The sequence below is a fragment of the Asterias amurensis genome, chromosome 3 (assembly GCF_032118995.1).
Source record: "Asterias amurensis chromosome 3, ASM3211899v1".
Classification (NCBI taxonomy): domain Eukaryota; kingdom Metazoa; phylum Echinodermata; class Asteroidea; order Forcipulatida; family Asteriidae; genus Asterias; species Asterias amurensis.
This window is the reverse complement of record NC_092650.1, coordinates 11,212,138-11,234,819: the sequence shown is the minus strand read 5'-3', so window position 1 is coordinate 11,234,819 and position 22,682 is coordinate 11,212,138. Positions and strand designations below refer to the sequence as shown.

Genomic DNA, 22,682 nt, shown 5'->3' with positions numbered 1-22,682 from the left:
ACTTTGCGCAATTCACGTTCGCGCGCTAAAAATGTATACATTTTGAGTGCGCGCGTGTAACATGTGCGCGTGTATACACTGACACCCATTGATCTCCATTATACTGACTGGATAGGGCATTGTGTTATGAGAAACAAAATACAATTTGGCTAAATCTAAATACAAAATCAAAAAACACGCAAAACACAAGGTATTTGCTGCCAGTGGCCGTCACTCATGCTTCTCCTTTTCCTAAGTTGTTGACATTTATTTTTACGGCTCTGACATTACGAGGTGGAGAGCGCCCTCTCTTGGTGATTGGCAGATAGTCTAAAGTTTCCCACGTTGAACAACAGTGAAGCTTCGGCGCAGCGGCGGGAAACACGGTAGTCGGATCCCAGTCTCCATTCATGTATTTACTTCGTGTGCGCAAGATGGTTACACCACTGGGTAACGGCAGTTGGGCTGAAAACCTTAATCGGGATTTAAAAATAAGCCGTCTTCGTAAAACCGCAAGTGTCAGCTGCAAGGAAAACCGTCTGCATGATGCAGTTCGAAATTCTACAGAGAAAAGGTATATCTTTGGTTTTTTAATATCCCTGTCAAAATACACTTCCGTAAAACCATTTGGCACTTCCTTGAACTGTTTTCATGATACGTGTACTTTTTAAGCTGCCTCCAAACTACGGTCATGACACATTGACGGGCCAGACTATGACATTAGTATTACAATGTAGTCAAGCGAAGCTTCCCACGGTCTCCTCTCACGTTGTGGTTTACATATACATGTATGTATATACATGGACAATGTACATGTTACCGGTATTTTAGCAGTAGTCCCGGATAACTTTCCGTATGGCGCCACCACCTTTTCACTCATTTTTACAAAAAGGGATATATCAATCAGGTAAATTAGATACTATATTGTATTGTTTTATTTCGAATGAAAAAGTGGTGGCGCCATACAGAAACTTTTCCGTAGTCCCTAAAACGAGCCACGATCGACTTCAGAGTAAGTGAGATCTAATAATTACGATCCTAATTGAACATTCTAAACCATTTATTCCAAACATTCTTTTTGAGTTATTACTTATAAAAATAGGACTATTACTTTCTCAGTTCATAGGCCTAATTGTTTGTTGATGAATTCCGACCTGGGCCCTGGGTGTATCAAAATGTACACCTATCAATTGTAAGACGCACAACTTGACCCCTGGGGAGGGTGCGTCAAGTCTGCGTCTTTACTCTCAATAAAGTGATGGTGGGTACATCAAAATCCAATAGTCGTCAGTCAAACAATTTTTAACATGTGCGTCGAGGTACGCCATGTTCCGTCGATGTTTTTTGTTTATTTGGTGAAGAATCAAATAATGAAGCCAACTTTCCAGCTCCCTGTCTTCGTATGATGTTGGTATTTGCAGACATTCCAACCTTTCAATGCCACAACCTGTATTTTGCTCGATCTAATTAGCCGCTATCGTGATTGCGATCGTTTATTTTGCAGCAAAACACGCATCCGCTGTCGCTCATCGGTCGAGCACAATCAACAAATTTGGGCAACAATTTTTTGCGCAGTTTATAACTTGCGCTATGCAGAACAGGCAGTTCCAATTGTGTATCGAGCAATTTGAAGATTGTGCACCATCGTGTACACATGTGCACGGTGTGCTTTGAATTGCGGTTATTAGGACCCCACTCTGTTTTCTGTGCATTTTAATATCTAGTGCGCTGGGTCCAGCTCGTCTCGAAAATCGAGCGGTACCATCTCGAACACCTCAAATGGTGCATGCACTTGCAAAACCGCGAAACTCGCTCTCGTAGCTGTAAGGTTGAATTACTTTGTATTCACTGCGCCTGCGTTGGTCATAGAGACTTTATGTGCGTCGGTAATGTGCGTTGTTTTCCGCGGTTGGTTAGTCAAAAAATCGTTCGGAGGACCGTCCAAATCTGCAACAAGTGTGTCATTTTCTTTAATCAGTGTGGGTCTTTGGACTCACAAATCCGACTCGCATGTGGACAGTGACGCATCCTCCCCGGGGTCAAGTGGTGCGTCTTACAATTGATAGGTGTATTAGTATTACTCTTCATGAGGAGTAAACATTGTTTACTTTCTTATAGTTTCACATTGACTGTCACTATTCAACTTTACTCTTCCCAATTATGCAACGCGACTTTTTTGCAATAATGTAATGCACGATTGCTATAAATAGTAATTAGTAGCATGGGAGGGCAGAGTTAAAAACCCAGTGTGTGCCAGTGCAAGTTTACGAGTGCTCGAGACGGTGCTTTCTCAATGCCAAAAAACACTCACCACATTTGATCAAAATATCATCCTGGGATTTATCGGCATTTAAACAGTGATTTTCCTAAAATTAAAGGAACTTGAAGATACATGCAGGTCTAGGAAGACAATGTAATGAGGTGGTGGACAACTGTAGTTTTGGTATAGAGGTTTATAACTTGGTGTTTTTCTTTTGTTAAAAACTGCTAAATTGTTGGTTTTACAGCACGTTGACACACACGGTACACACACACTGCATGATGGAACGAGCCATTGCTTCACAGGGATATAGGTTGTACAGAAATAATAAACATGTGGACTGATAAAGTACAACACCTCAGCTTCTAAATTTGATTTATATATTTTTAATCAAAAATTTGATATTAAGAATAATGAAGTGGATTGATGCATGCATGTCCGCCCCTCTAGAATAATATTTCAAATTAATGCCTCCACACGAAGAGTGGAGCAGGTCCATTTTGTGTACGCCTAATGCAAAGCGAAACGCAAGTTGCAGTGTCAACTAACCGCGTATGATACCTCAACTGTAGCCTTGCTCAAGGCAGTCGCATAATTCGCTCCGAAAAGACGCCGCTGTAAACCTACCGGTATATATACCGGTTGGTTTACAGCGGCGTCTGTACTGTGCGTGGTGCGTGTAATCACACCGGTGTGAAGTTACATCATATTTGATTGGACTAAAGTTTTGAAGTTTTCACTATTTGCCCCTGTGTTACGACAATATTAAACAATTACACTTTTTTACAGGACTCGTAGGGAAAATACTGAGTAAACAGTGCTGAGTAAACGGTGTACAGCTAAAAACGAAAATTTGTAATTTGTAATTTTTAAGGCGATGCAAATTTAAAATCTTAAAGCATCACAGACCTTGCTGCTAAACTTATGATTAGAACTACCTTGAGCTACCAGGCAATCTTGGTAGTCGAGTTGGAGTTTCAAAGGCTCCAACCTTTCAACCTCAATAGTCAGCGAGGCATTGTTGGCTTCAATCTTTGCATAATTAGAAAGTTAAACTTACTATCTGCTTACCATGTATGACTCCAACCAAACTTCTTGCTAACAAAACAGTTACTGGCAGTGTAATCCACAATTTACGTAAGTTTGAGATCAATGGGTCATCTGGGTCCTGAGAAAATAGTGAAAAACCGATGACACACTTTATAAGCGCTTAAATGTTTTCAGCATTCGTGCCTGCAAGGGTTAAATTTTTTAGCAGCATTGATTTCAGTCATTTTGCTTTCCATTGTTGACTACTTGCAGCTGCAGTGCAAGTTGCCTCCATGTTTTGTGCAAGGGGAACGTCAACACCAAAACCTCATGCATTATGTGCCCATTTGAAATTCTGGATGTAGAGAAGAAGTGTAGGTTACAGTGCATTTCATTACTCACAGTCTTTGATTTCACATGTAGCGCATAATGAGGTAGGTATTATAGCCAATCTGAACTTCAAAAAAATATTTCCATAAATGTGGAATACTGTTTGAGTAATTTCTTACATTCTGAAATGTTCGTGTTTTCTTTGCAGGTCTACGAGAAATATGACCTGAAAAGCTCATAGTAGAATGAGCTCATAGTGTTTGAGTTCTGCTCAGATGTTGTCTGGCCACAAGGGATGTTAAGGTAAAACTGCTTTGAATTATCATGAAAACTAACCATTAGTGAAATATTAGAACAAAATTATGAAAAGGCATCAGTTTAGACGAACATGAGTACAGCTGCAACAGGAGAATACATACTTAAGTGTTGGTTAGCTTGTTCTGCTGTATTGTCTCCATGAATTGTATCATATGCTTATAGAGTGACAGCAAAACAAAACACTGTACTCAAAATGTTTTGCCCCTCACGTTTACATGACTACACTGTTCTTTGTACTCTCACTGAGGGTTACCCTATTGTCCAGGAAATACAATTGCACAAATTTATAAGTCTCACTGTCTTTTAGAATCCTTGCATTTCAGTAATGGTTGCCTTACGGTTGGTAATCGATGGTATCTGCAGACAACACTGGTTCACAATGACCATTGGTCCATGTACAAAAAGCGTGGTTTTAACATTACTAAAGAATGATCCACACAGATTTATCTTGGCCCTAAATTGTGTTTTTTCCTGCTTTTTTGAAAACAACATTTTGTTTACTCAACAAATATACGAACAACCGTTTACAAACTATAGATAGCATTTTATTGGGACCCTATGTGTTTTGCAAGAAGAAGATTCTTGCAAGAAGAAGATTAGACTCAGGTCAGTGCATTGTATCAATGAGAATATGTGGTTTTATTGTTTACGCGTAATTTACACAATGTGGTTAAATGGACCATGCAATCGCCACAGAAAACATAATATCAAAGATATCATGAGAGGCGTTGTTTGGAGATGATGGAGTCTTTTGTGTGTATGTTGGTGAAGAGAGCAATTCTATGCACGTCAGCACCCCTAAAGAGCGTGCCTATGAAGACACAACTATTTTACTTGCCAAATCTGTAGGTAATAAGGGAGTTCATGCTTTTGTGGAGAGCTCATTAACCCGAAAAATGTGCAAGGTTGTTTTGGTGTAATTTTAAGAACAAATTTGAAGCTAGGCTCACTCGATTAACATCGTCGATGATGTTCGCGTCGGTTTGTGTTTTTTTACCGATAGGCATGACCATGAGTCCACAAAATTCATCCATCGAACAACTTTAGTATAAAATCGCGATAGGTCAGACAACTCGTCTCTCGGACAACTAGACAGACTGACAACTCGATAGGTAAGACAACCCAACCTCGAACAACTTGACACTCTGACAACTCGCCGCTTGTATTGTACGCACGGTAAATTTTTTGAGCAAAAAATTATTCAAAATTTCACCAAAACGAGTGGGCAAACTTGTCGTGGTAAGTACTCCCCACAAAAGAGCTACTGTAAGTGACATCGGGGGAAAGTTTTGTCATAAAAATGTGGGTTTTTATTGGGAAAACAGTTTCCACGCCTTGGACTAAAAAAAAGGCTCTACTGGGGCTATTTTGGGTAATTTGAAACAGTGATAATTTCAGAAGGCAAAATGTTTACTGTCTTTGTGATGTGATGTACATGTATGTCTATGTTTTCCCTGCTGCCCGCTCAGCTGTTTTGGCAAGAAAATCTGTAATCCAAGTTACTAAGAAAAGCTGGCCTCACATACAAAAATAAAAATTGTGTTTAGAAACGTTATAATTATATATAGTTACATGAAAAATAACAAATTTAGATACATGTACTTGAATAACTGAAAAATCAACAGGTTGTTTCTTGAATAATAACAAACTACTGAACACAAGACAAAGTTTACACAAGTAATATGGCGAGAACGAGTGTTTCTTAAGCTTTAAATTGATACATAACTTGTTCTAACATGCAACGGTCGACAACAAAGTGTTTCATAAATTTCAAAATTTTCTTTGTCCAAACGTCAAAAATTCACATGAAAACATCAAACCCATGTGCTGTGGAAGCACTTACCTCTTCCTTTGGAAAGTTTAGACTGCTATAGATGTGATTTCTCAGCCAAGTCAAAATTGTCATGAAACTCAGGGAAATGTGTGTGTGACTGTAGCACAGGGATGTGGGATACATTTTTAGTATGTAGACGGCCAAAGGGGATAAGCTTTGAAGAACAAAAAAGGCAAAAAAACCTCCTACAGGACATCCTCTAGGTCCGCATTTGTAGTGGGTTCTCTACGCTCTTCCTCAGAGAACCTCTTGGCCAAATATTGCACTGTCTTTAAGCTGGTTCACTACTCGTTTTCTGCTGCTCCTTAAAATGTATGGAACTCATTAACATCACATTTTCGCCATGTAACTATACTCAGACAGTTCCCAAGAAAGTACCGGAGACTCATTTTTACCAAAATGCTTGACTGGTGTCTCATATGAAAGAATTTGTGAAAACAATCACTTTTCAAATGGTAAAAAAACAATGAGACCGAACGTTGAATTTAATTGGTGTTTTAACTTGCTGCCCTGAAAAGCTCATAAGAGATAACGCCATTAAATTTGATGTTTTATGAAAATTAAGTTATTTACCATGGGGTTTTCTTGGTCGACAGAATCTCAGTCACCTTGTGATCATAGTCAAGGGAGGATATGACCACAGTGTTGTTACTCTTGTCGGCTTACAATGTACGTGATGTGGTTGGATTTGGTTCATGAGGTTGGAGCTCAGATGGTGACATATTGTTGCCTGTGGTTGTCTTTTGGTAGGGACTTCTTGAGGATCGCAAGATCTGGATTTTGTTTGTGGTTTCTCGGTACTGTAGTCTGGCCTTCTTGACGAGTTTAAGGATCTGCATACAGACTTGATAGGTTGAAGGTTAGGGTTTGCTTTAGGGCTTAGGTATAGGTAGGGTTGTGATCATGTCCACCTCTGATCACGACCTGAAGGTAATTGAAATTCTGTCGACCTACACTTTCAGACGTTTACCAATAAACCCCACTGCGGCCATGGATCATTCTTCAACACCAATTCAAGCAACAACTTAGTCACTATCAAAAAGGACATTCACGTCAGTCAATCTGACATTCTTGTTTTTACAATAGCAAATGGGAGAAGGCAAGATTGATATGGACAGAAATTACGATGAATACCAGTTCAGTGCAATTTAGATGAGGAAACAAACAAAGCCTCAAGTTGTGTACATGCTTTGTTGCAATTTGTATGGGTCGCATACAATTTCTTGGGAGCTCCTGGTATATGGGGTTTATTTATCAAGAATAGGTCTTCTATTTTTTCGTTTTGCAAAAAGTAACAAAAGTAAAAATTCATTTGTTGATTTTTATTTATTCATTTTTTTTCTTCAAATTTGTATGCATTCTCAAATGCTTGCACTTCAGGTATCACAACTTACATATATAAAATAACAAACCTGTGAAAATTAGGCTCAGTCACTCATTGGTGTCGGGAGACAATAACAGGTAATTCCACCCTTGTTTCCGCACGTTTCAGATTTTCATGACATAGGTTTTTCATGGAATTATATTTCAAAGGGACTCTTTCACCATTAACTTCTGTAAGCCTTATAAGTTATCTGTAAATCTGTGAACTTTAAATTTCTGTTCTGTGTAGAAAGTGTCCAATGGCTTTAAAGACATTGGACACTATTGGTAATTGTCAAAGACCAGTTTTCTCACTTGGTGTATCTCAACATATGCATAAAAAACAAACCTGTAATAATGTGAGCTTGACACGGTTGTCAGAGTGGCGAGAAAGAAAAAGAACCCTAGTCACACACAGTAATCTGCTTTCAGATGCTTGATTTCGAGGCCTTATACTCTAAATCTGAGGTCTCGAAATCAAATTCCGTTTCTCACAATGTTTTATACTATCAATGTCTCCCCATGACTCGTTACCAAGTGAGGTTTTATGAGAATAATTATTTTGAGTAATTATCAATAGTGTCAAAAACTTCAAATGCGTTCAGCACAGTACTCAAAGTAAATCGTGGGGGGCCTCTTGTATGTTTGTACGCGCTAAAAAAAAAGAGGAGTTTTTAACCTCTTTCCCTTTGTTTCAGTTAATCATACCACTTTGTGTTTCTCCTTGTACATTATTTGAACTAACGGTTCTATGAACATGGACCTTCAAAGTAGTAAAGCATAGCTTATGCTCTTTTCAGATGTATAAAAAAATGCCAAGTGTAAAAAAAAACTACTCATTTTGCTTGAACACATCACATGATGGCATAGGGAGACCACCAGCAAAGATCGCAGTACTGAAAATTTACAAATTGTGAAAATACAATGCAGGGTGATTAGGGTGGATCCACTCTCAGCCCCTTTCTGTCCCGATAAACGCGACCCTACTCGGCCTGAGTCATCGTCAATACTATTCCACATTCATTAAATCCCTACCAACCGAACCTTCCCAAATTCACCACACCTACATTCCTACATACCATGTTCTCAATGTGCCCATTCACAATACCCAAACCAAACCAAATATCAAGTCCAAATAAGGAACTCTCTGAACCTAGACATATTTTTACTGCTGGTGCCAAAATACAACTTAAAAAGAACTGGGCTGCTTGACCAACTCTCCGCAAACTAAAAAGAGACTATAGAATTTGGCGCTACCAAAAACTAAACAAGTTACACCAAATGGTAACACTTTTACACGCAGGCTCCAACCTTTGATCCTCGGCAGTCAGCGAGGCATTTTTGGCTTCAGACTATGCATAAATAACTCACTATCTGCTTACCACTGCTGAGTCCATCCAATCGACTTTAAAGTGTCCTTTTGGTTAAAAATCTTTGTTCTGACACCTGGTTAAAGTGTTTGGTCAAGGTCTTGGTTTAAGTGGTAAGGCTAGGTTTAGTGTTAGGGTGGGGTGAGGGTTAGGGTAGGGTATGGGAGGGTATGGGTTTGGGCTAGGGTTAGGTTGGGCTAGGGTACGTAGGTTAGATCATTGGGGTGTCAGATCATTGATGTGCTAACTGATTGATTTGGATACACTAAAAAGGTCATGAATTGCAGCATGGACTCGCACTTATATCGACGAACCAATCCCTTTGCAGGTAATAATTGTTTTTCAATATTTAGCATGCGAATCCACACAACACAATCAACATAAGCAAATCTGAGAAGGTATGTTCATCATCAAGGACCAAATTTGGTCATTGCTTAGCAAACAGCAAGCAACTAAATTTTCCAGCAAACATTGTTACGATCCTGGACAGTCAAGTTAGAGCATGCCAACAGCACTGGAATACATTTAATCTGATAATCATAGAAAAGCGCAATACCTACATGTAGACCACTGTCCAATACATCTGGCTTTCGCGCAGACACATGCAAAACAGCAGCAAATGATCAGTTCCCTGTTGCCAATAACGGTACATAGCTACAACGCGTCATGGGCTTGGTAAATCACATGGGTAAAATAGGTTTAACTCTAACCCGAATTCAAAAACCATGAACAATTGAATATATTCTTTGTGTTGACATAACGTCTGTTTGATCTTTACTTTTAGTCATTAAAGTGCGCGTCCCGGTTGACCTTTGTCATGCCCGTGTGCCACACAGACATCTTTGTCACTCCAAGCTAGTCAATGTTTTGCCCTCTAGCAGCAAATCACACAAAAACTGGCGCTACAACCAAAAAGCTATTTTCATAGTATATTACCACAAAAATTAGTATGTTAGTGACCTATTTTATAAACCTTGCTTATATTTTAGAACTGGGCTGTTATCGTGACTTATTTTTGTGAAAAATTAAAGGAACATTACAGAATTGGTTTTGCTAGCTAAAAAGTTGTTGTCAGTGTCAGCACTTTATGTATCTACCACAAACATAAACTGACAAACCTGTAGAAGTTTGAGATCGGTCCGCCATCGGAGTCACATGAAAATAGTGACAAAAATGACTAAAAATTTTGCATTGCATCTTATGCAAAACAAAAATGAATAAAACTCTCACTGAACGATGAACTCCAAACGCGAAATTAGATTATTTATTACTCATCAAATATGACACTTCAGACAGAAATATTTTAAGGTATGTTTTCTACCATCATCATCATTAGATCATGTAAGTTTTATGTAAATCTGTGATCTTCAGGAATTGTTAGAAATTGTGATGCAAGTTAAACAATAAAATAGCAACACATTGTTTTAATTAATCTTTAATGTTTAACACTTTATTTTGTAGAAAACAAAAATTCTATTTCTACTTTTCGTTGCATTTATTTTAAATAAATAAGACTTTTTTTAATACTTGTTTAGGTTTCACTGGGTTTTCAATGTTTAAAGGCACTGGACACCTTTGGTAATTTTGTTCTCACTAGTTGTATTCTGACACATGCCTTTATAGCAAATCTGTAACAATTTTGACTGAATTGGTCAGCAAAGCAAAGGGAATTATGACAAAAATCCTTGTTTGAACACATTTGTGTGTTTAAGAAATAAAATTCTCAAGGCCTGAAGTCTTTGAACATTTGAAAAATACATCGGAGGTAACCTATTCTCACAATGTTTGATACTATCAACAGCTCTCATTGGTTTATGTTAAGTAAGGTTTTATGCTTACTGTTATTTTGAGTAATAATAAACAGTGTCCAGTGCCTTCAGGCTACCCTAAAAAGCTTTATTTGGTTGAGCTGTTTTAATTCTGCTTCAAGATTGTTTGTTTCAGTAGTTGGCTTTCTGAATAAACTCCAGCAACTTAAAGAATCATTACAGAACTTGGTTTTACTAACAAAACCTTTGCTGGCAATGTATTATACCACAACTGACTCTTTGTAGAAGTTTGAGGTCAATCTGCCATCTGGGTCGAGATAAAATTGTGAAAAACCAATGACACACTCTGCATGATATCGACTACCAACCAAAACTTCATAAAATGCTCACTTTGCGGAAATTGTTTTTATATTAAATTTACTCATCAATATGACGCTTCAGACAGGAGCACTCTGTATAGCATAAGTTGCAAGTTCCTTAAATGCAATAAGTCTCATTCGACTTTCATGATAATTTTGTTTATGTTTTCTGCCATTGCATCAATGCCACAATGCCACTGATTACCTAATGTACCATTTTGTGGGTAAAAATCCATGTCAATATCAGTTACGGTAGCCTTGTCCTTTTTGTCTTGCCTAAAAAGGCGCACGATACTGCACAATCTTTGAGGTATCCATGGTACCACATTGATTCCCAAAATTGCAACATAGATTTTTCATCATGTACTCTTTATTTTACTTATCAAGTAAGAAAACCTGAAGGGAAACTGACTTGGTAGATCTTAAACAACTTAGGTTTGAACAAGGAAAAGTTTACTGGAGCGGCCCGCTTCAGTACATTTTTCTTTGTTCAAGCCACATTGCTTTATGTTACTTACAGGAATCATTGACAGTTAGACAATCAAAGATGCGCGAGAAGATTTGCGAAAAGATGGGCAGGGAGGCAGCCCAGCAAGGCCTAGTGCACAGGATGCTCAAGTGCCTTCTAGTGCCTTCTGATGCCAAGAAGCTTTTCTGTAGTGAAACCCTTTCCATCATCACGCAAGACACACATGGCAAGGTACACTCAAGTTTTTTGTTCTTCTAGATTTAATTAAGTTGAACCGTTTTCATTAAAATGACCTAGTTGTGGCACATTGAAGCCAACTTTGTGCGTCTGCCTTCTACACAAGTTTGGCAAGTCATTGGTGTCTTTAGGTATGCATGAATTTAATCTGCATTATGGAAAAAGCTTATTGCCTTCATGGAAGAAGTCGTTCCCAGTGGTGTATATTTTCACTGTGCAACTATTTCCCAGAATACCTAATTCTTGGTCTTAACCCCTGGAACTTTGAGTTTGAAACATCCTATAATGGATAGCTGGCGTGCTAGGCTTAAATTTTTTAGCAGCACTGATTTCAGTCCTTTTTGCTTTCCATTGTTGACAACTTGAAGCCGCAATGCAAGCTGCCTCAATGTTTTGTGCAAGGGGAACGTCAACACCAAAACCTCATGTATTATGTGCCCATTTGTACTCTTGGATGTAGAGAAGAAGTGTATGTAACAGTGCATGTCATCTCACAGTCTTTGATTTCACATGTAGTGCATAATGAGAAAGGTATTAAAGCCAATCTGAATTTCATAACATATTTCTATCAATGTTGAAATCGGTTTGAGTAATTTTCTAAATTCTGAATGTTGGTGTTTTCTTTGCAGGTCTACAAGAGACATGACCTGAAAAGCTCATAGTAGAATGAGAAGATGGAAAACCTCTTCAAATGTTTAGGTTCTGCTCAGATTTTGTTTGGCGATGAGGGATGTTCAGGTAATACTGATTTGAATTATCATGACAACAATGACCAATGGTCCATGTATAAAACAATACATTTATAACAGGACTGAAGAATGATCCATACCGATATATAGTCGATATAAATTGTGTTTTTTTCCTTCTTTTTTGGAGAACAATATATTTTACTCCACAAATAATACGAACAACAGTTACATATTATAGATAGCCTTTGATTTGGACCCTTTGCGTTTTGTATGTGTAAATGTAGACTGAGGTAGCTTCAAGATGATATACAAGTAGGGGGTATGAGAAAACAATGGCACATGTGCAATTACCAAACCACATAATAAATGAAAATCTTTTTGAAAAACAGAGGGGTTTGATCTTAATAGAACAAAAGCCACACTCCTGTCAGCAAAAAAATAAAAATAAAGAATTCCACTCTCTACATGGAAGAGCGTATTTAACAGTTCATACTGTTGTAAATCTGTTCTGGTGGCTGTTATCCTTGTTCATCACAGAAATGTTTTAAAAATCCAGGTCAGTTAAGTTGATGTTCAAATATTTTATTTGCAGATATGGTTAAACAGAGTGAGATATATCTTCATGTTTGATGGGAAATCAAGCATCATCATTATTTGTGTCATGGTCGGTTCTGCACTTAAGCTTGCAAGAAGAAGATTGGAATCAGGTCCGTTCATTGTATCAATGAGAATGGGTCATTGTTATTGTTTATGCATAATTTACATGATGTTGTTAAATGGACAATGCAATCACCACAGAAAACATAATATCAAAGATATCATGAGAGGCGTTATTTGGAGATGATGGAATCTCCTTTTGTGTATATGTTGGTGAAGATAGAGACTATACATTCGTCAGAACCCCTAAAGAATGTGCCTATGAATATCATGAGAGGCGTTGTTTGCCAATATTAGATATGGTAGCCTTGTTCTTTTTGTCTTGCCTTAAAAGGCGCACAATATGGCACAATCTTTAGGGAATCCATGTACCACATTGATTCCCAAAATTGCAACAAAGATTTTTCATCATGTACTCCTTACTTAACTTATCAAGTAGGAAAACCTGAAGGGAAACTGACTTGGTAGATCTTAAACAACTTAGGTTTGAACAAGGAAAAGTTTACTAGAGCGGCCCACCTCAGAACAATTTTCTCTGTTCAAACCCCATTACTTTACTTTAATTGCAGCAATCAATGAGAATGAGACATTTATAAGATGTGCGAGAAGATTTGCGACAAGATGTGCAGGGAGGCAGCCCAGCAGGCCTGATGGAAACACTGTTGAAGAGATTCGAGCCCTTAAAGAACCTTTTGATGCCAAGAAGCTTTTTTGTAGACACACAAGTTGCAGTCCTTCGAAAATTTAGGTTAACACAATTTAAGTTTTCTTTTACGTTCCAGGTTGTGTATGATTTTACTGTCCTTGTTTTTTAGAGTACTAAGGCCTTGTGTGCTATCAAATTTTGCCTAAAATGTTTGAAAGGGTAAACTGTAAAACTTTGCTCTTAAAAATTACAGTAATTTACTGTCAGCTGAGTTGCCAGTAAGTAACTGTGATTTTTACCGGCATTAGGGGCGAATTCAAAATTAAACAATCGGTAACTCGGGTAAATCTTCATTTTCCCCCGGGGTATTACGAGGCAAAAGGAAGTCGGACCATAATGAGCTAATTATCTACAGGTCAATGAACTCTTGGGGCCACAGGGAGCCAAGTTTACTTCTCTGATATCGCCGCCGGCAACCCTTTGGTTTGGCAGAGGCTCATTTAATTCGTAATTGATACTGTTCAACAATAGATAAGTGGAGTTTGCGGTCCATTGGTTTCTTTAGAACCAATGAGTACCTGAATAGATCAGCAGACCATTTATTGGAGCAGCCAGGCAGCTGTCACTAATCCGATCATCCCTTGCTGAAGTAATCCCACACAAAAATCTTGCCTTTTGTTAAGTTGTTAGGATACAAAATCCGCGGTCACCCAACCATGCCCAAGTTGACCCAGCATGTGCAGATGGATATTCATGACTCTATTGTTCGTATGCAAGCCTGTAAATACCCTGTATTACCTCGGGTGATTCTTAAAAAGCCCCCGAGTTACCGCTTGTTTAATTTTGAATTTGTCCCTTACTGTAAATAAACTTTAAAACAAACAAGTAAAAACCGATTTTGGCGTTTGAACACATTTCTATTATAGCACAACTAGCCAACTTGACGTAAAGTGACTTGTGTGCAAACGGATTTTGTACAGTATGCAGTTCATTTAATTAGGCATATTGAAGAATATTGATGTAAACACACTGCTTACTTACTGCATGGATGTTTTGTTCAAGCTACATCACCCAGCAGGTGAACTATTTTACAAAGATGTAACAGAAATGAGACAAACTCAGCTTCTTTGTGTTACCTGTGATCATCACTTGTCTAATCCATACAACAAAATTAGTAAAGGATCTTTTTCAAGTACAAAAGATTTTGAAATTTTGAAAAGCTTTGTGTGTTGGGCGCAAAAGCTAATGTACGCCAAATTGAATTATGTGGAACACAATTGGCATAGCTATTATTAACAGCGCGTATTACACACTGACCGATGCGAAAAAAACGCAAATGAAACAGTGTCACACTGTCTATACCTGGTAAATTAAGTTGCTTTAAACATAAGGGCATTTGTGAACGGGAATAAAAGAGTAGTGACTCGATATCTAAAGCGGACGTTTAAATCCTGGCAGGGTCGTTACGGTGCGATAAAGGCCCTCGCCTTCAGCTCAAGCCTTTATCACATGGCCACAACCCTGCCAGTTTTAAACGTCCGTTTAAGAACTCGTCGCCTACTCTTTGATTCCCTTCTTAATTTCATTGTGTATTCCAAATGTAGGGCAACAGATCATTGTATGTATTTGTTTTTCTTGTCCCAGTGCTAACTAAATTAACCATAATAATAACGTGGCCTTTGTGTACTTATCAAATTTGTACAAAGCTATTGGGTTAGTTACTAAAATTTGTACTTACCAAGGTTTGCCTGAAATTGTGTATTAGGTCTTGTGTACTGATAAGATTTTGCATGAAATTATTAAATTTGCCAGAAATTGTGTACAAGGCTATTGTACCTCAGCCTCCTTTACTAAAATTTTAACTTTGCCGAAAATGTTTGTACAGTGCTTTATATAGCCTTGTGTACTTATAAAACTTTGCCTGAAAAAGTGTTCAAATGTGCTACTTGTATAGCATTTGCTACAAAATGTGTACAAGGCTTGTGTGTTTGGAAATGTGTTTAAAGCCATTATACACTTTCCGTACAGAAAAAACACTTTGCTTGAAAATGTAAGAGCTAGTACTTACTAGACTGGTGCATATGCCTTGTGTAGTTGTTAAATGTTGCTTGAAAATGTTTACAAGGCCTCACGTACTTTTTCTCTTAAAATTATCAAATTCTGCCTGAAACTGTATCTCAGGCCTATATAATAATAATAATATAGCCTTGTACAGTTGCCATATTTTGCCTGAACGTTATCAAACCTTGCCTGAAACTGACAAGGCTTAGGAAATGTGTGTTATCAAGTTTGGTTGACAATGTTTGTGTTGAAAACTATAGCCTTGTGTACAAATTCTGAACTATCACATTTTGCCTGAAAAGATGTACTGGACTTGCGTACTTACAAAAGTGTGGTTCTTAAACTAAAACTGTTGAACTATTGTGTACAAGACTGTAGCCTTGTGTAATAATTAAATTTTGCCTGAAATTATCAAATTTTGCCTGAAATTATCAAATTGTGGTTCTTAAACTAAAACTGTTGAACTATTGTGTACAAGACTGTAGCCTTGTGTAATAATTAAATTTTGCCTGAAATTATCAAATTTTGCCTGAAATTATCAAATTTTGCCTGGAAATAAGTACAAGACTATACGGTACACAAGGCTTGTGTACTTCCCTGTTGACCCTGTAGCATGTCAGTTACAATCTTGTCTGACTTAGAATAACTTTTACTCATTGATGCAGTCTGCTTACCGCAAATTCCATAGTACCGAAACTGCTCTGTTGAAAATTCAAAACGATTTGTTAATGGCTATGAATAGAAAACATGTTACCCTGTTGGTTTTATTACATTTAAGTGCTGCATTTGATACACTGGATCATGGTATTTTACTGTGTACACTTAAGTCTCGCTTTGGAATTGATGGTACAGCCCTTAACTGGTTTTGCTCATACCTTGATGGCAGATCACAAAGGGTTTCGATTAATGGTAAACTGTCTCATAATTATAATTATTTGCATGTAATGGTTTGTATCTAAATGACAATAAAACTGAATTCTTGATCATAGGTACCCGTCAGCAACTATCTAAGGTTACACTGGATGGTATTCAGGTTGGGCAGTCAATTGTGTCACCTGTTTCCCTTGCCCGAAGTCTAGGTGCATGGTTTGATGCCAATATGTCAATGAAAACTCGCATTTCTAAAGTTTGTGGTAGTGCATTTTATTATTTGCATAACATTAGGCGCATAATAATTTTTTTGTCTAAGGAATGTACTGAAACACTCATTCATGCGTTTGTCTCTAATAGACTATATTACTGTAATAGTCTTTTTTTATGGCTTACCCAACACTAAGATTAAACAACTCCAGAGAGTGCAAAATGCTTGTGCCAGGCTGGTCTGTAATGCTTTCAAATATTGCCATATTTCTCCACTACTTATGGATTTACATTGGCTCCCTGTTCGGTTTAGAATTGAATTTAAAATTTGAATGATCACTTACAAAATACTTCATATTTTAGCTCCTCAGTATTTAATTAGGCTTGTTTTGATCAAACCCCTATCTCGCTAAGGCCTTCGCAGTTCTGATAATGGTATTTTTCTTAGTCACCCTGTTGGTTGTAGTAAGGCCGCTCTTGGGGACAAGGCCTTTGAATGTAAGTGCTCCCCACCTCTGGAACAAACTCCCCCTCATACTAGGATCGCTGGCAGCCTCAATATTTTTTAAGACTTATCTTTTTAAAGAAGCTTTTTACTGATTGTGCATATAAATATATTGTTCCTTTACTAGTTTGTTTTTGGTCTATCTTATGTTTTGCAATTTGAACTCTTCGGATTGTCCTGTAAGGTTCTTGTATTTTCAGTTTGTTTGTATTGCTGTATATTTTCCTGTTGTTAAAAGTTATGTTATTATAATTACTTTGTTATGCGCTTGTGTACATTTTTTGGAATGGGCGCAATATAAATTAATAAATTATTATTAAAATTAGTATCAAATTTTGCCTGAAATTGTGTTCTTGTGTACAAGACTATAGCCTTGTGTACTCATAAAATTTTGCCTGAAATGTGATAATTTTGCCTGAAATGTCATAATTTTGCCTGAAATAGTGTAATCATAAATTTTTGTCTGAAATTATAAAATTTTGTCTGAAACTATCAAATTTTGTCTGAAATAGTGTACAAGACTGTAGCCTTGTGTAATCATCAAATTTGGCCTGAAATGATCAAATTTTGCCTGAAAATAAGAAACAATACTCTATTGTACACAAGCCTTGTGTACTTAACAAATTGTGCCTGAATAATTATATAAATTTTTTCCTGAAATTGTGTAATTGTGCACAAGACTATAGCCATGTGTAATCCATAAATTCTGCCTTAAAACAAGTACAAGACTGTAACCTTGTGTACTGATCAAATTTTGCCTGAAATGATAACATTTTACCTGAAATGATAAAAGTTTGCCTGAAATAGTGTAATCATCAAATTTTGTCTGAAATTATCAAATTCTGCCTGAAAAAGTAAACAACACTGTAGCCTTGTGTAGTCATAAAACTTTGCCTGAAATGATCAAATTTTGCCTGAAAATAAGTACAGGACTATAGCCTTGGGTAATCATCAAATCTTGCCTGAAATTATCAAACTTATCCTGAAATAGTGTACAAGACTGTAGCCTTGTGTAATCATCACATTTTGCCTCAAATGATCAAATTTTGCCTGAAAATAAGTACAAGACTATAGCCTTGTGTACTCCCTAGGTTCTGCCTAAAAACAAGTCCATACTATAAGCTTGTGTACTCGTCACATTTTGTCTGAAAGAGGTTACAAGACAGTAGCCTTGTGTAATCATCACATTTTGCCTCAAATGAACAAATTTTGCCTGAAAATAAGTACAAGACTATAGCCTTGTGTAATCATCAAATTTTGCCTGAAATTTTGTACTTGTGCACAAGACTATAGCCATGTGTAATCCATAAATTCTGCCTTAAAACAAGTACAAGACTATAACCTTGTGTACTGATCAAATTTTGCCTGAAATGATAACATTTTACCTGAAATGATAAAATTTTGCCTGAAATAGTGTAATTATCAAATTTTGTCTGAAAAAGTGTACAAGACTGTAGCCTTGTTTAATCATCAAACTTTGCCTGAAATGATCAAATTTTGCCTGAAAATAAGTACAAGACTATAGCCTTGGATAATCATCAAATTTTGTCTGAAATAGTGTACAAGACTGTAGCCTTGTGTAATCGTCAAATTTTGCCTGAAATTATCAAATTTATCCTGAAACAGTGTACAGACTGTAGCCTTGTGTAATCATCGCATTTTGCCTCAAATAATCAAATTTTGGCTGAAAATAAGAACAAGACTATAGCCTTGTGTACTCCCTAGGTTCTGATTTAAAACAAGTCCATACAACCTTGTGTATGCATCAAACTTTGTCTGAAAGAGTTTACAAGACAGTAGCCTTGTGTAATCATCACATTTTGCCTCAAATGATCAAATTTTGCCTGAAAATAAGTACAAGACTATAGCCTTGGGTAATCATCAACTTTTGCCTGAAATTGTGTACTTGTGTACAAGACTATAGCTTTGTGTACTCCCTAAATTCTGCCTAAAAACAAGTGCAAGACTATAACCTTGTGTACTGATCAAATTTTGCCTGAAATGATAACATTGTACCTGAAATTATAAAAATTTTCCTGAAATAGTGTAATCATCATTTTTTTTCTGAAATTATCAAATTTTGCCTGAACTAGTACACTGTAGCCTTGTGTAATCATCAAACTTTGCCCGAAATGATCAAATTTTGCCTGAAAATAAGTACAAGCCTATAGCCTTGTGTAATCATCAAATTTTGCCTGAAATTATCAAACTTATCCTGAAATAGTGTACAGGACTGTAGCCTTGTGTAATCATCACATTTTGCCTCAAATGATCAAATTTTGCCTGAAAATAAGTACAAGACTATATAGCCTTGTGTAATCATCAAATTTTGCCTGAAAATAAGTACAAGACTATATATAGCCTTGTGTACTCCCTAGGTTCTGCCTAAAAACAAGTCCATACTATAACCTTGTGTACTCATCAAATTTTGTCTGAAAGAGTTTACAAGACAGTAGCCTTGTGTAATCATCACCTGTTTAATCATCAAATTTTGCCTGAAATGATCAAATTCTGCCTAAAATTATCAAACTTATCCTGAAATAGTGTAGAGAACTATAGCCTTGTGTAATCTTCAAACTTTGCCTCAATTGATCAAATTTGGCCTGAAAATAAGTACAAGCCTTGTGTAATCATCAAATTTTGCCTGAAATAGTGTAATCATCAAATTTTGTCTGAAATTATCACAATTTTTCTGAAATTATCAAATTTTGCCTGAAATAGTGTACAAGACCTTAGCCTTGTGTAATCATCAAATGTTGTCTGAAATCATCAAATTTTGCCTGAAATTATCAAATTTTGCCTGAAAATAAGTACAAGACTATACAGTACACAAGCCTTGTGCACTTATCAAATTTTGCCTGAATATATCAAATTTTGCCTGAAATTGTGTACTTGTGTACAAGACTTGTGTACTCCCTAAATTCTGCCTTCAAACAAGTACAAGACTTATAACCTTGTGTACTGATCAAATTTTGCCTGAAATGATCAAATTTTGCCTGAAATAATGTTATCATCAAATTTTGTCTGAAATTATCAAATTTTGCCTGAAATTATCAAATTTTGCCTGAAATAGTGTAGGCCTACAAGACTGTAGCGTTGTGTAATCATCAAATTTTGCTTGAAATGATCAAATTTGCCTGAAAATAAGAACTATACAGTAAACAAGCCTTGTGTACTTTCCCTGGAATTATCGCATTTGACCTGAAATTGTGTACAGACTAAAGCAATGTGTATATTTCAAATTGTGCACAGACTTATTGTGTACAAGACTAAAGCCTTGTGTACTTTCAATTTTAGCCTGAGACTATCAATTGTTGCCTGAAAATGTGTTAAAATTTTAAGCCTTTCATATTTGCATGAAGCTTTCAAGTTTTGCCTAAAATTGTCTACTTAACCAGCCTTTTCTACTATTTTTTGTTTATTTTGACTGAAAAGTAGCAAATTTTGCCTGAAATAGTGTAAGACTTGTGTTATCAACTTTTGGCCTGAAATTATAAAATGGTTGCTGAAAATGTGTTCAAGGCTAATGTGTACCCTACTAAAGCCATTTTTACTTACCAGGTTTTGCCTGAAAGTGTGTATAAAGCCTTGTGTGCCTGAAATTATCAAACTTTGCCTTAATAATATCAAACTTTGTCTAATATTGTGTACTTGTGTACCCCCTAAATTCTGCCTACTGATCAAATTTTGTCTGAAGTTATCAAACTTTGCCTGAAATTGGCCTTGTGTGCTTTCAAAATTTGCCTGAAGCGATCAAATTTTGCCTGAAATTGTATACAATTGTGTACTAAACAAGATCACCTGGCCTTGTGTATGCACCAAAGTTTGCATGAAATGGTCAAATTACACGAATTATCCCCGTTTATCATCAACATTTGGCCTGAAATTATCAAATTTTGCCTAAAAATCTATTCAAGGCTAATGTGTACACTACTATAGCCATTTGTATTTACCAGGTTTCGCCTGAAAGTGTGTATAAGGCCTTGTGTGCCTAAAATTATCAAACTTTGCCAGATGTGTACTTGTGTAATCATCAAATTTTGCCTGAAATGTTCAAATTTTGCCTGAAATAGTGTACAAGACTGTAGCCTTGTCTATATATCACATTTTGCCTGGAATAGTGTACAAGACTGTAGCCTTGTGTAATCATCAATTTTGCCTGAAATTATCAAATTTTGCCTGAAATAGTGTACAAGACTATACTGTACACAAGCCTTGTGTACAAATTTTGCCTAAATATATCAAATTTTTCCTGAACTTGTGTCCTTGTTACTCCCTAAATTCTGCCCCATAACAATTTTGCCTGAAATTAACAATTTTTGCCTGAAAAAGTGTAGGCCTACATGCTACACCAATTTTGGCTTGAAATAATCAAATTTTGCCTGAAATTGTATACAGTCTTGTGTACTTAACTAGGACACCTGTCCTTGTGTACTATAGCCTTGTGTTTTCACCAAAGTTTGCCTAAAATTATTAAGGTTTGCCTGAAATACTGTACAAGACTGTAGCCTTGTGTATCATCAATTTTGCTGGAATTATCAAATTTTGCCTGAATATATCAACATGAAATTGTCTACTTGTGTGCAAGACTTGTGTACTCCCTAAATTCTGCCTAAAATCAAGTACAAGGGTGTACTAGCCTTGTATACTTAAAACATTTTGCCTTAAATAGTGTACAAGACTGTAGTCTTGTGTAATCATCAAAATTTGCCTGAAATTATCAAATTTTGCCTGAATATATCAAAACTTTTCCTGAAATTGTGTACTTGTGTACAAGACTATAGCCATGTGTACTCTCAAAATTCTGCCTAAAAACAAGTAACTTGTGCACTTATCAAGTTTCGCCTGAACATGTCAAAATTATGTCTGAAACATCCCTAAACTCTTCCTAAAACAAGTACAACGGTGTAATACCCTTGTGTACTTATCACATTTTGCCTTAAAATAGTGTACAAGCCTTGTGTAATCATCAAATTTTGCCTGCATATATCAACAATTTTCTTGAAATTGTATTTGTCCACTCCCAAAATTCTGCCTAAATTGTGTATAAGGCCTTGTGTGCCTGAAATTATCAAACTTTGCCAGGAGTTGTGTACTTTATCAAATTGCAAGACTATAAATAGCCTTGTGTACTGATTAAATTTTGCCTGAAATTGTGTACGCAGCTATTGTGTACAATATAGCCTTGCGTACTTATGCCTAAACATGTGTACAAGGTAAAAGTCTTGTGTTCTTATCAAATTTTGTCAGACAATTAGCAAATTCTGCCTGGCAATTAGCAAGATTTGCGTGAAAATGTGAACAAGGCTATTGTGTACAAGCGATAGCATTGTGTACTTGTGAAATTTCTCCTTAAATTGTGTACGCAGCTATTGTGTACAATAGCCTTGCCTACTTATCAAATTTTACCTGCAATTATCAAATAATGCCTGGAAATTGTGTATAAAGCCATGTGGACATGTACTTATTAAATTGACAATAATCAAATTCTGCATGAAATTATCCAGTTTTGTCTAAAATGGTGTACAAGGCTATCGTGTTCAAGCCTTGTGTTCTTATCAAACTTTACCTTGTGTATACTAATCAAACTTTGCCTGAAATGATCAAATTTTAGCCTTTTTAACGTATGAAATTGTGCCTGAAATTATCAAAGTTTGCCTGAAATTGTGTACAAGCCTATTGTGTACAAGTACTTGTACAGAGTAGCTAGGGTAGAGCAGATGAAAAC

The 22,682-nt window shown here is 36.6% G+C and overlaps 1 long non-coding RNA gene across 1 annotated transcript; it reads left to right on the top strand.

The window, feature by feature from the left end:
* The first annotated feature begins 3,810 nt into the window (after positions 1-3,810).
* On the top strand, positions 3,811-12,706 carry LOC139935467 (uncharacterized). The gene is made up of 4 exons (XR_011785817.1): positions 3,811-3,901; positions 11,131-11,310; positions 11,946-12,054; positions 12,598-12,706. It is a non-coding gene; the product is annotated as an uncharacterized lncRNA (long non-coding RNA).
* Positions 12,707-22,682: the final 9,976 nt, after the last annotated feature.